Source organism: Protopterus annectens, chromosome 4.part0 (assembly GCF_019279795.1).
Source record: "Protopterus annectens isolate FY-2018-M chromosome 4.part0, PAN1.0, whole genome shotgun sequence".
NCBI lineage: Eukaryota > Metazoa > Chordata > Ceratodontiformes > Protopteridae > Protopterus > Protopterus annectens.
In genome coordinates this window covers 1,541,977,541-1,541,992,354 of record NC_056733.1, presented here as the reverse complement: position 1 = coordinate 1,541,992,354, position 14,814 = coordinate 1,541,977,541, and positions in this window count along the sequence as shown.

Sequence of the window (14,814 nt, the reverse complement as noted above, 5' to 3'; positions counted from 1 at the left end):
TAGGCTTAAAAAGGCCCTTATGGTCATTAGCCTAGTAAACACCTATTAACTTTTGAACCTATGAAGAAGACTTATTTGCCTGTGTAATCAGTATGAAGTTATATTGATATTTATCACAGAACATTTAATGATAGTAGGTATTCACATGCACACCTGTGCCATACTACAAATTTCAGTGTGATGGTTGAATGAGAACCGCTTCTAATATTGATCTGCTCTACTGCAAAAAACATGCCTCAATAAGCCAACAATATACATAGTATCATCCCTTGTAAACAGTTCTCAGGGGTCATATTACTACAGCTATTATAGAAGGGACATGTAATGAAATGGCAGCAGCAGCCATCAATACATTACCTCACATTACAGGTTTTAATGCACTCTTGTAGGCCAACCGTACATACACACCTCAACATAGCACATGTTGATGACAGCAACATTGACATGTGAAATGTCCATAGTGTCATAGGTCATTACTAAGCTAATGGCCAACATCTTATAAAATCCTAGACATTCTTATAACATTTAATGGAAACTCTCAATATCTATATGATGGAAGATAGTAAAGCTATCTGTGTATGTATATTTGTTTGATTGCATTACATAGTGACTCTCTCCAAATGTGACATGTGCACCACATCATGACAGAATTAGCAATCACACATCCAGTGGTCTGGAGATGGATTGTAGAGGCTCATGGAAGGACCCTGCTTCATGATGTTTGTATGCATTTTTGACATAAGGACATCATCCACTCCTGTGCAGGACACATTCACCTTACAATTGTGTCCTGCGGGAGTTACTTTTTCCATTATGTGGCCTGAGGGAAAAGGGGTATGTTGGATGCATGGGGCTATGTTAAAAGACTTCTTAAGTGGTATTGAAATGAAAAGTTATTCAAAAGATCATACAATGACTGTAATGTACCATCAACCACACACACAGCAGTAAACTAGGTCTGAACTAAACATTACACCAGTGTAGGTATAGAAGCTGAATTCCATACAATATAAAGGTAACACCACCAGATATGTGTGACTTTAACACTGTCACATTTCACTTTATGGATTATGACAGCATTATTGCATGCTGAGATGAGCATGTTGGCTCAAGTGTCTGAAATGGATGTGGAATCAAATCTCAGTGTAAAATCATCAGCATATGATACAAAACAATGTTCTGAGGAGTGTCTGACATAACTGGGGACTCGCATGCCATTCTAAAAGTATCACCATACTGATTTTTAAATGAACACACACACACACACACACACACACACACACACACACACACACACACACACACACACACACACCAGCTGACTGCAATGAGACTAGAACTCCTACCTACCTATCTACAGGTCACATAACTTAACACAAGTTCTGGCTTTTATAGTGTCAGAAAACACTTTGATGTGAGAAGATGGTAGTAGGAGTGTCTCACATGCTGTTCTAAAGTCATCTCTTGAATATGAATGAACTGAACACAAACACACACAGACAAGTTGACCACACTGAGACTAGAACCTCTTCCTAATCATATATAAATCACAGTAATTAACACAAGCACCACAGCACAATTCTGGCTTTTATAGTGTCAGCCAACACTTTGCAGTGTCTGGTGAGAAGAAGATGGTAGTAGCAGTATCTCACATGCTGTTCTAAAATGGCATCTCAAATGGAAATTAACTGAACACTGACACACTCATGAGCTTCCTTATCTAACTATCCCCAGAGTACAGTACACAATGCAAGTGCCCCAACACAAGGTTGGCTTTTACAGTGTCAGACAACACTTTATAGTTAATGACAGCAGCTTTCTTTTTTGTGAGAAGAAGATGGGAGTAGAAGTGTCTCACATGCAGTTTTAAAATGGTCTCTCAACTCTGAATTAACTAAACACAAGCACACACAAGATGACCACAGTGAGATTAGAGCCACTACCTAACTATCTACAGACTTTTATACTGCTGCTGGATAATTTATAGTGGATAAAATCATCACTGGATGCTTGAGAGAAGACGATGGGAGGCCTGTATGAAATGGATGCATAAGCATGTAGGTTGCAGACTTATTCTTCTCTGACTACACACACACCAGTTGACTGCAGTGAAATTAGAACCCTTACCTTACTAGTTACACAAGCTAGAGAACTCAGTACTTAACATAAGTGGCACAGCGGTTCCGTATTAGATGAACGAATGCTTAAAATGTCAAGTACAACATGCTCGACAGCTTTTAAGCAAACGTTCATCTAAGCAAAACCCGAGACTGTCAAAATAAGGACTTTCAAAAAGTTACAGTTGGCCAGCCATGAGGAAGCCAATGGCTGACATCAGAACATTCACTCGGTCTCGCTGTTTTTACAGTCCTTCACTGTGGTGCAGTCTCTATGTTCACCTATGTAATGTTATGACAGTCCTCCAATGTGGTGTGTTCTCGAAGTAGGTATATTTAAGTAGGGGTGGTGTAGGGGGCACAGCCCCTCATGTTGGGAGGTGGGGGGCAAAGCCATCCACTTTATTTTGTTTGTTGATTTGTTTTGTTTTTTTGGGGGGAGGTTGTAATGATGTATAGTGCAGTGTAGCCATCAGACATTGGCTTCCTGATGGCTGGCCAACTATAACTTTTCAAAACTCCTTGTTTCGATATTCTGGGGTTTCGCTTAGATGAATGTTCACGTAAAAGCTGCCAAGCATGTCATACTCAACATTTTAAGCATTCGTTCATCTAATATAGACCCAGCACAGCACAAGTCTGACTTTTGTACTGTTGCTGGAAATTTATAGTAGACAAAATCATCATTGGATGTTTGAGAGAAGATGTTGAGAGGCCTGTATGAAATGGATGTGTAGGCATGTATGACTGTCAAAACATTTGTTCTCTATGTGATTGGATTGCTGTTAGTAGGATACAGACTCATTCTCTTCTGACTACACACAGACATACACACACACACACACACACACACACACACACACACACACACACACACACACACACACACACACACACACACACACACACCAGTTGATTGCAGTGTGACTAAATCCCCTATCTAACTAGTTACACCAGCTAAAGAACTCAGTACTTAATGCAAATGCCATGGCACAAGTCTGACTTTTATACTGATGCTTGAAAATTTATAGTGGACAACATCATCAAAAGATGTTGGAAGCCCTGTATGAAATAGCTGGGTAGGCATGAATGACTGGCAAGATATTAATTCTGCATGGGACTGGATTGATGATAGTAGATACAGACAGATGTCCATCTAACTATGCACACACACTTACACATACAAAGAGACACGCATACATAATGCGGTTGAGGTGGTAATTTAACCCACATGCACATATTGTGTTCCCAACTACAAAACACAGTATTTAGTGATTGCACCATGCCTGAGGTATGTTTTTGCTTTGTTAATATAGTCTTTATAGATGGTGCCATCATCATTATATGATGTGGGTAACATATCCTGTTATGAGAGTGATGTGCAAAGTGGGGATTTTGTGTTTCCTGTTGTGTTTCTAATGTATACATATACTTTCCAAGACAGCTTCTCAAAGTAGATAAAAAATATGTCACTAATGCTGTGACCACCCACCACTAGACCAGTAATCAAGGAGCCTCAATCCTTACCACTGGCACTAGTGTGGGATGTACACTGGAAGGATAACAGATACACACACAGTATTTAAAGATGCAGCTCACTGTATCAATTGCAATTTCCCTTAAGAACACACAGAGATGACAGTAGGTTCAGGGATGGTTTCTCCATCCTCTTTCTCCAGATCCCCAATAAGGCTCTCCACTGGCAGAGCTATAGGGTAGAGATCTCAGCTGAGTGTCCAAGCCAAGACCTTCAGCACCCTCTCTGTCAAACCAGTGCTTCATGTCCCTGCCCAAGTAGCTAACACACACACTCTTTGAGGTTTGATTTACACATATGTACACACCTGGGAAAGGCAGGCAAAGGTTAACTAGCTATGCCCCCTTTTACCGAGACTATAAGGTAGTTTTCACTGCCACCAGCCAACTCCTTATCAGCTACTTTAAGGGCCTTAACAAAGGGTGTCCAATCTTGCTGTGTAATATTAATATTAATACAAGTGGTAGTTTGACCAAGAGCAAGGTTATAAAGTGTAGCCCACACAGTGTCACCAAATAAATATGCAAGTCCTCTCAAAATGTAAATATCTCAAGACAGATTAGCCACAATGAAAGGTTTAAATATATTTAATAAAAAAAAAAAACAAGAAAATATTCAGTATATAATCACAGTGACATCAGAGTTCAGAGTCACAGGAAATATTTAAAACAACATTGCAGGACAGTTTCAGATAAATAAAGAAAAATATCCCAATTAAGCTTTGCTATATTCCTGACTATATCCAAGAGAATTATACTGTTCCATAGTAACTTTCTTCATCAGGGCAAGGCAGGTATGGTGAATGATTCTTGACAGGTCCAAGCAGAATACTGAATGCATTGTCTCACTCAGAGAGATCTCAAATTAATATCTCAAATGTTACTGCTGGGATAGCTTGCAGAATGGGATATTTTTTTGTCATCTGACTCCATCCAAGGTGAACCCCCCATTGCTGGAAGCTGGCAGTATTTAGCATCTACCTGTGAAAATAGACCTCAGGTCTTTGGCAGATGCTAGAAGTCATAAAACAATTGCATTCCTTCATACTTCATACTGTAAGAATGCCCTCACTTGCTTTTTGGTAAAAGGGGTGGGCCATGCCTGAACTGCTTCCACATTGACAGGTTCTGGCCTGATCTTATAACTCCCCAATCTATGTCCCAAGTAGCAGACCTCTGCCATACCCACTTAATGCTTACTGTGCTTAATGGTGAACCCTGCCCTCTGTAGTCTTCCCAGCACCTCCCTGACATGCTGAAGGTACTCTTGCCAGGAATAGCTGTAGCTGGTAATATTGTCCAGGTAAGCAAAGGCAAAATATCCTGATAGGATATGATCTACCTACCTCTGGAAAGTTGCTAGGGCACTTTACATCCAAAGGGCATCTTTGTGAACTCATACAAGCCAAATGGAATCACAAAGGCTGACCTCTCTCTAGTTTTGGGAGTTAAGGGCACCTGCCAGTAGCCCTTGGTAAGATCAATAGTGGTAAGATACTTAGCCCCACCCAGCGGCTCTAAGGCTTCATTGGTCCTAGTCATGGGGTAAGCATCTGACTCTGTGTGACTATTTAATTTCCTGTAGTCTACATGGAACCTGGTGCTGCCATCTTTCTTTGGTACCACCACCACTGGGGAGGCCCAGGGACTGCTGGACTCCTGGATTACCTCCAGTTCCAACATTTCCTGTATCTCTTCCCTCAGAGTCTGCTTGACTTTCTCAGACACCCTAGAAGGAGCATGCTTGATAAGCCTTTGGGGTTTTGTATTCACATAGTTCTCCATCAGGTAGGTACACCATAATTTCCCAGTGAACATGCTCCCAAACTCTAGTAACACTGCTCAGATTTCTCAAACCTGGATAGGAGATAGCTGTTGGGACATCACTACCCTTTCCACTGAGGTCTCAGTCTGAGCCTCACTGAGGAGATCAGTAACCAGACCCCCCCAGACTCCTGCCATCCACTGCAAATACTCAACACAAGGACCTCTCTATCATGGTAAGGTTTCATCATGTTAACATGATACAATTTGTGCCCTTGCCTCCTGCCTAGCAGTTCTACCATGTAGATAAAATCATTGACCTTCCTTACCACTTTGAAGGGTACCTCCCAAGCTGCCTGCAGTTTGTTGTGTCTAACAGGAATGAGAACCATAACCTGCTTCCCCACAGCGTACTCTCTAGCTCGAGCATTCCTGTCATACCAGAACTTTTTCTGCTGTTGGGCTTCTACAGGGTTCTCCTGGGCCAAGCCCACTAGTTCTCTGAGCTTTGTCCTGAGGTTTAGGACATATGTCACAACAGACTAATTGTGGGATTCGCACCCACCCTCCCAATTATCACAAATCAAATCTAGAGGTCCCCTCATCCTATGCCTACACAACAACTCAAAGGGCAAAAAGCCTGCAGATTCCTGGGGCAGCTCTCTGTAAGCAAACAACAGATGTGACAAATATTTGTCCCACTCCCTCTTAAACTGACTTGCAAATGCTCATAGCATGGTCTTTAGTGTAGAGTTTAACCTCTCCACCAGACCATTATTCTGGGGATGGTAGGTGGTGGTCTTTAGGTGCTTCACTTCACAGTGTTTCCACAGGCAAGCCAGGATGTCTGACATGAAATTGGCACCTGTATCAGTCAGTATTTATTTTGGGAAACCTACCCTGCTGAAAAGCTGTAACAAAGCATGTGCCACCTTTTCTGACTCAATGGAACACAGAACCACCACCTCAGGGTATAATGGTAGCGTACTCTACTACCACTAAGATATACTTCTTTCCTGTGGAACTTGGGGTACTCAGTGAACCCACAATATCCATAGCTACCCTCTGAAATGGCTCCTGAATCACAGGCAAAGACATCAAATGAGCTTACACCTTCTCTCCTGCTTTGCCTACCTTTTTGCATTGCTCACAGGTCCTGCAGTACCCTGTTACATCCCTGGAATTCCTAGGCCAATGAAGTTTCTGCATAGCACGTCTCTTTGTACGCTTTTTGCCATATGACCTGCAAAAGGAATGTCATGGGCTATGACTAGAAGTGCCAGATGGTAGACTGAGCACTACCAACTGCTGTGTTCTCTCACCCTCTAGCCCTCCCTCAGGAGTCCATTCTCGTTATGGTAACCCTTTGTCCCAGTATACAGATTCCCCCTTTCCTTGAGAATCAGGCACCTCCCTGGCTACTTCCCTCCTGCCTTGCAATGTAAGGTCTGAGAGCTGAGCCTGTCTACACTATCTCTTGGTAACCCTTACCAGTTCCCCTTCCACAGGAAGTCTGGTATCTTCTGACAGCGGTGCCTTACTGTCAGCCTGGGTACTACTACTTACCTCTGCCTTTGCAGTCACTCTGTCCAATGAAACATCAGTACCCACAAGCAGCTATGGATCACTTTCAGTCTCACTGCTACAAGGTAGCTTCCTCCCTGAAGTAACCACCTCATCAGTCCTGGCTTCAAGTGTGCAGTCTATCTGGGCCCCCAGGCTACCAGATCCACATACTTGTCTCCAAGTCTGACTTTATGTAATTGCATGCACACAAGGTACTGCATCATCAATATCTTTGCCTATCAGAACATCTGCAGGGATACCCTCAAACACATCTACTTGCTTGCTTCTTTTGCCACCCACCCATCAAGGTGAATCCTAGCCAAAGGTATTTGGAATGGGGTCCCTCTTAAAGCTTTGACTGGATTAGACTGCCCAAGCAAGTAGTGCTTCTCTTTAACCATTGCAAGCTTCACAGTGGTTGGGTCAGAGGCTTTGTCTCTCTTAGCAGTATCCTGTTTCTCATCTACTAAGATAGGATATAACCTCTTGTGGTAGTTTGGTACCTTTTTGTCTCCAGACAGTTTAGTGTTGCCATTTTGTCATTCCCACTTACTGGCTCTCCCAATTTTGTTCCCCACCTTGCCTCTGTGGACATATATATGCTACATGGCCCCCCTAGTTACAGTTAAAACATTTAACCCTTGATCCTGGCCATGTACCTGAACTAGAGGCTTTCCCTGTTACTTGTGGACTCTGTTGGGGCAGTTTAGGCTGCCCACCATTGGTTAGACTCATGTGCAGCACTGGGTATCCCTTTCCTATCCAGTAATGCCTTGTTTGTTAAGTATAGGCCCCCTTTTTCCCAAACTCATTGTCAGCATTGCATTCCCTGTCCGTCAACCAGACTCTTATGTCCTCAGACAAAAGGCCAAGGGCTTGTTCCCTCGCCAAACATTCTGCCAGCCCTTCAAAAGTGGCGACCTGACACCAACTCACCCATCTATGAAAATAAGTGCTTAGCTCAGCAATGTATTCACACACACTTTCATCTGCCTAGTGTGTATGCTCACAAAACTTTTTTCTGTAAGCTTCAGGTGTTAACTTAAAACAGTCTAATAAACAATTTTAACTGTATTATAATTTAAGCAATCAGTATCAGACAATTCAGAAGCAGCAGTTACAGCTTTACCGTGGAGTAAGGGGGTCAGGAACCATACCCAAAGCCTTTGTTCAACATTATACTGTTTACATACCCTTTCAAACATACCCTTTCAAACATATAAACAAAACTATCAAAATTATCACCCTCTGTATAGTATGTAAGAAATATACTGACCTCTATTGCTTCTCGGGTTCAGTTACTCCCTTCCGCATTAACTCCATAACCCTGGTGAAGAGTCAGCAACTCCTTTTCATGTTGCCGCTGCCTGTCATTTTCTTCGGCATCCAGACATCTCAGTCTCTCTGATTCTATTTCCATTTGTTTCTCCTCCTTCAGTCTCTCTGTTGATTCTATTTCTAACCATTTGGCCTCCAGTTCAAGTCTTTCTACCTCTAGATGGATTTTTAAGTCCTCTGCAGAAAGGATGAACTGTCCATTTTCTGAGGTGTACATCCACAAGGCCAGTCTGGTCATCTTCTTGGTTGCTGGTCTGTGATGCAGCTGTGACTAAGGTTGCAATAATTTCTTCTTTAGTCAGGTTGGCATACACCAATCCTTTGTCGTGGCACATCTCAACCAACTGGCTCCTTGTCAGCTTGCCATACTCCTCTGTTGACATCCTTGCCTGCTCTCCCTGACTAATTAATCTAACAAAAAATAAATAAAACTATTGTGATATAAAACTATGAATGTCTACCATGTGGCTGCTTGAGGATACAAACACCTTCTTTAGTGACCACTGTTTACAGGCTACAGGAGTTCAATATCCACACCACTGAATCCCAATATGTGGAAATCCCACCACTACCAACCAATGATGTGATGACCCACCACTGGGCCAGTAATCAAGGAGTCTCAATCCTAACCACTGGCACCAGTTGAGAACATACACTGAGAAGATACTAGGCACACACACAGTATTTCCAGATGCAGCACTCTGCATCAAGTATAATTTTCCTTAGATCACACAGAGACCACAGTCAGTTCAGGACTGGTTTGTCTGTGTTTCTCCAGATACCCAATAAGGCTACCCACTGGCACAACTATAGAGTTGAGATCTCAGCTGAGTGGCCAAGTTAAGACCTCCAGCACCCTTTCTGTCCAACCAGTGCTTTGTGTCCCTGCCCAAGTAGCTGACACATTCACACACACACACACACACACACACACACACACACACACACACACACACACACACACACACTTTGAGGTTTGATATACATACATGCACACACTTGGGAAATGATGGCACAGGTTTACTAGCCCAGACTATAAGGTAGTTATCACTGACACCAGCCAACTCCTTATCAGCTACTTTAAGGCCCTTAACAAAGAGTGTCCAGTCTTACTGTGTAATATTAATACAAATGGTAGTTAGACCAAGAGCAAGGCTATTAGGAGTGGTCCACACAGTGTCACCAAATAAATATGCAAGCACTCTCAAACTTAAATATTTTTTAGAGTGATCAGCCACAATGAAAGGTTTAAATATATTTAATAATAAATAATAAAAGAACAAGAAAATACTCAATATATAGTCACAGTCACATCAGAGTTCAAAATCACAGGAAACATTTAAAACAACACTGCAGAACAGTCTCAAATAAAAAAAGAAAACTATCTAAACTAAGCTTTGCTATATTCCTCACTATATCCAAGAGAATTATACTGTTCTGTAGGTTCATAGGTAGGTACTAGGCTATTGGCCCAAGGGGCTAAGTAAGCCTAGCCAACAAATTTCCCTGGTTTACGCCAACCCAAGAAAGTTAATTTCCTGTGCCCCTGTCGAGCAGAGCCACAGAAGTTGTCCCCAGGGTGTATTTCCTTTTTCCCATCCACTCATCAAGATTTTTCTTAAAGAGTGTTAACGAGGAACTTTGCTTGACATAGATGGGTAGCTCGTTCCAGAGTAGGGGAAGTCACTGAGACAGGAATCTATCCCTCCAGCATGTCCTGTTTATTGTGGTGACAAGGTTTAGGTCCCTAGAATGTGTAGCTCAGAGGGATAGGGATTTCTTTAGGTGTAGCTTATCCAACAGCTCTGGGTTTGACATAGCCTTATATGTTAGGCAGAGATCGCCTCGGAGTAGGTGATATGCTACAGAATAAAGCTGGAGTTTTTTGAGATGGTCAGTGGAGGTCATCTGTTTGAGGCCAGTAATCCTCATTGTGAGGTATTTCTGTGGCCTTTCCAGCTGCTGCAGATATCTTGTGAGGTACATTCTAAAAGGGGCATTGTACTCTATAATGGATCTAATGAGTGTCGAGTAGAGGGGAACAATGACCTCTATTTTCCTGGATGAGAACCCTTTTATGATGAGGTGTGCCACATAGAAGGATTTCCTGACTACTGTGACAATGTGATTATCAAAGGAGAAACTACTGTCCACCTGGGTCCCAAGGTCTCTTATCACAAATTTTGCATTAAGAAGACTGACACCTATGTGGTAGTTCATGGGTACAGAGTTTTTATCAAAGGGGATAACAATGCACTTTTTGGCATTGAGCTTGAGGCCATAGCTCTGACACCAGGCATCTGTCTCAGTGAGGCCCTTCTGTGGGATGTCCTCATCATCTGAGGACATGGCTCTGACACCAGGCATCTGTCTCAGTGAGGCCCTTCTGTGGGATGTCCTCATCATCTGGGGACTCGACTATAGCTCCTAGTTTGCAGTCATCTGTGAACTTCATTAGCCAGGGGCCTTCTGTGTTAGCCTGTACTTCAGAGAAGTAGATAACAAACAGGAGAGGTCCCAGGACTGAACCCTGTGGTACTCCACTTGTCACTGGTTTGAAGTCAGATTTGGAGTCTGCAACCTTTACAGTGTGGATTCTATCAGTGAGCCAGTTGGCAACCCATCTTGTGACATAGGGATTTATACCTAGTTTGGTGAGTTTAGCTATAATTCCAGAATGGTGGATGGTGTCAAAAGCCTTGGCGAGGTCAAGATAGGCTGTGTGAACCACCTTACCCTTGTCTAGGGCTTTGGTAACTACCTGAAAGAAGTCGACCAGGTTCAGGAGGCATGATCTGCCTTTCACAAACACGAACTGGGTGGGGTCCAGAGTTTGGAGGTTACCAATGTCTTTGTTTATTAATTCCCTGATGATACGTTACATGGCCTTCCAGACCAGGCTCATCAGGCTAATAGGGTGATAGTTCCCGGGATCAGAAAAACAAGAAAAAACGGTTCAGGAAAAATGTCAGCATCCTCAAACAAGTATTTAATAAAATCAATGTCCTTTAAAAACCAATGTTGTGATGGAAAAAAAGTCCAAAATAAGCCAAAAAACAAGAATCAATAAAATCCAAGTGTCCCCGGGATCAGTGGTGGCTCCCCCTTTGTGAAGTGGGATAACTGTTGCTGTGCACCATTCAGTGGGCATAAAGCCTGACATGAGGCTATGATTGAACATGGTGCATAGGTGGGGAGCCAGTTTGTTCTGAAGTTTATGTAAAACGCAGCCTGGGATGTTGTCTGTTCCCATGGATGCTGTGTTTTTGGCTTTAGAAAGTGCTGCTTTTACCTGTGTAGTTGTGATTACAGGGACTCTGCATTCTTCCTGTATAGATATGGGCCCTTTAGGGGGTGAGAGGGGGTAAAGTTAGCACCAAATCTATCTGCCAGGATGCTGGTAATATCAGTTGGTTCTGTAATTTTTGTGCCATTGTGCTGTAACTCAGAGCAGATCTGGGTGTTGCCATTGAGATTCTTGACATAGCTATAGAATGCTTTGTGGTTGTCCTTAGAATCAGTGGTGATTTCGTTTTCGTAGCTAGCTTTGGAGGATCTTATAAGGGATCTCAGTTTCTTACTGAGGCTGACCAGGGAGCTCCTCCACTCATGGGATTTTACTCTCTTTTGCAACAGTTTCTTCCTTCTGTTGTAGAGTTTGTTTATGGCAGGGGACTACCAGATTGGCTTCCTTTTTTTGGTGGATAGTGTCTTGGTTCTGTTTGGGATAGCACAATCCATGCACTCGTGTAAGTGCTTATAGAGTGCATTGTGTAGGATTCAGCAGTCATAACTGTATTGTCCATCTGCATGGGTGTCATGAAGTTCAACACTTCTGTCTTAAGAAGCATGAAGTTGACTTTGGAGAAAATTTTTACCATGGTTTCCTTAATGGGGGGTGGGGGTGTGATGTGGATATCTAGGGTGATTAGCTTATGGTTGTATCTGACCAATGAGGAGTTGACTTCAGATGTGGAACACCAGTCACTCATGTTGGTAATGACTAGGTCTAGGATATTGTTGCCCCTGGTGGGGTGTGGATAAGTTGATCCAGGCCATTGGAATTTATGAATTCCAGAAAGCGCTGAGCGAAGGAGTTGGTACATGAGTAGTTTTCCCAGTTAATGGTGGGAGTAGTTGAAATCAACCAATATTAGGGTGTTTGGTTGAACCCTAATATTTTCTAGTATATCAAGAAAAGAGGAGTAGGAATCCTAGGACATGGTGGGGGATCTGTAGCAAGCTACAATTTGGACTGTAATTTTCCCAGAGTTAGTTGCACTTGAATAACCTCGGATGCATTATGCTAAGCAACTAGCTTGGAGGTGTGGATATCCTTAATGAATATAGACACACCTCCACCTTTGGTGTTCCAGTTCAGGTTAGATGGCCGAAAAGTGTGGTATGACTTATAGCCTGATAATGCAGGGGTGCTCTCTGAAGCCTCAAACCAGATCTCAGTCGCTGCACAGATACTGATGTTCTCCATTTTAAGGAGTGCCTCGAGTGAGTGCATTTTGAGATTTAGACTTCTAGCATTGAGTAGCATTACCCTCAGTTTTTGCTTGCCTGTTCCTGTTACGCTGGTGAATTTGTCATTTGAACCTTGCTTAAAAAAGGCACTATAGCGGCAGCATGAGCTTTTGTCAGTATACGGAATCCCAGGCGTGACAGGTGCAGGCCATCTCTGGCAAAGCACTGTGGTCAGTCGACCATGTTGTCCCAGGCAGACAGATACTGGATCCCCTTAGAATGACACCGGAAGCTTAGCTAATTGCTGAAGTCTATCATTTTGTCCTTATACTGCGGTATCATTCTGGGTGATGACAGGATGCTACTCAGGGCTAGGGTCATACCTGCCTGGGCTACAAGATCGGAGAGCTCTTCCATGTCTCTTTTCATGTAGTCCAGGGAGGTATGTCTCAGGTCATTCATACCAACATGGACAATCACAGAGTCATATTTGAATTTGTTGTGGAGTGACCTGAGTGCATGTGTTATGTGTCGGATCCTGGCACCCGGCAGGCAGCTGACAGTAACCCTCTCCTTGTTTAGCCTGGTGAGTGGGACAACAGTGTGCCTGACTGTAGAGTCACATAGGACTAGTCTGTTGGATACGTTGTTTTGCCTTATGGGCTGTGGTTGAGTGGCACACTGAGTCTGTGGGCTATGTGTCATTTGAATTGTGTTGGTGGGGGAAGGTTGCTTGTGTTTCTGCTTTGGAGGTCTCTGCTGCTTGAGCAGGTTATTATTGAGAGCCTCCTCAAATTTTTTTGTGCTTCTATGTGTGGATTTTGGTGGTGTACATTTAGTGGGACTATGTGATGAGTGTGGTGTGGTGCAAGTGTTTACCTTCTCCTCTTGACTGTTAAGTTCAGTCTTGGTTGGAGAGAGCTTTACCTCCAGTTTGGCTAGATAAGTGCATCTCTCACAGGTTGTGTAGTGTTGGGTGGTAGGAGGAGAGGGTTGTCTGTGTACATGAGGCAATTGCTGCATTGCCCCAAGATGCCCCTGAATAAAAACTGTTTTCCTCTAATCAAGTGAGGAAAGTGAGTACAAGAGCTGTTTCTCTCTAAGCAAGTGAGGAAAGTAAGTACAAAAACTGTTTTTCTCTGGGTAATAAGGAAGGTTGAATGCTGTAGTAATTTGCAGTTTATTTAGTGCTTACTACATGTTCTGAACACGTGCTGAGCATGAATAAGCAAATTCAAGTGCTAAAACTAAGAATCTGGATCTGGATCTTGTTGTAGATAGGCTACCTAGTGCTTACCACTCCCACTGATAAGCTAGAAGGCTTCCCTCCAACACAGAAAGGCTTGGGGGCACAGAAGCTTACAAATAGTCCTGGATACAGCAAATCTGTATCACAAACTTGGAATTTATATTTCATATATATATATATATATATATATATATATATATATATATATATATATACATTATTATTACTTTTTTTTTTTCAGTTAAGTAGGTTGGCTTTCTCAAAAAGTTCTCTCTGTAGTAGAAAGAATGAACTAATGACAGTAGCAAAAACACTTTAAATGCAGTACAAGCTAGCACACTTGAGTGTGTAGCAATATTAAGGCAAATACAGTTTAAATAAATGCAGATAAGTTAAAAATGACAACAAGTTTATGAAAAATCAAATAAGAGCACTTGAACACTTAAAAGCACACAGAATAGGTATTAAGATAGAAGACAGTTATGTAAGAGCAGCTCAAAAACTATTTAGTAATTTTTTTTTTTTTTTTTTTTTTTTTGTGGAGAGGGAGGGAACAGAGTAGATTAAAATGCTGTAGGGGATGAACTTCCCAAGTGCTCTCTGTACACAGCAGAGGAGATGGGACTGGTAGGAGTGTCTGAAATCAAAATATGATCTCACTGTAGTCAGTTGAAAGAGCAAATGAGATGGGCCCAGTAGGAGTGTCCAAAAACAGATTTACAGCAGGGGTGGGTAATTCCAAAGCCACCAAAATTAATACCACAACAAGAA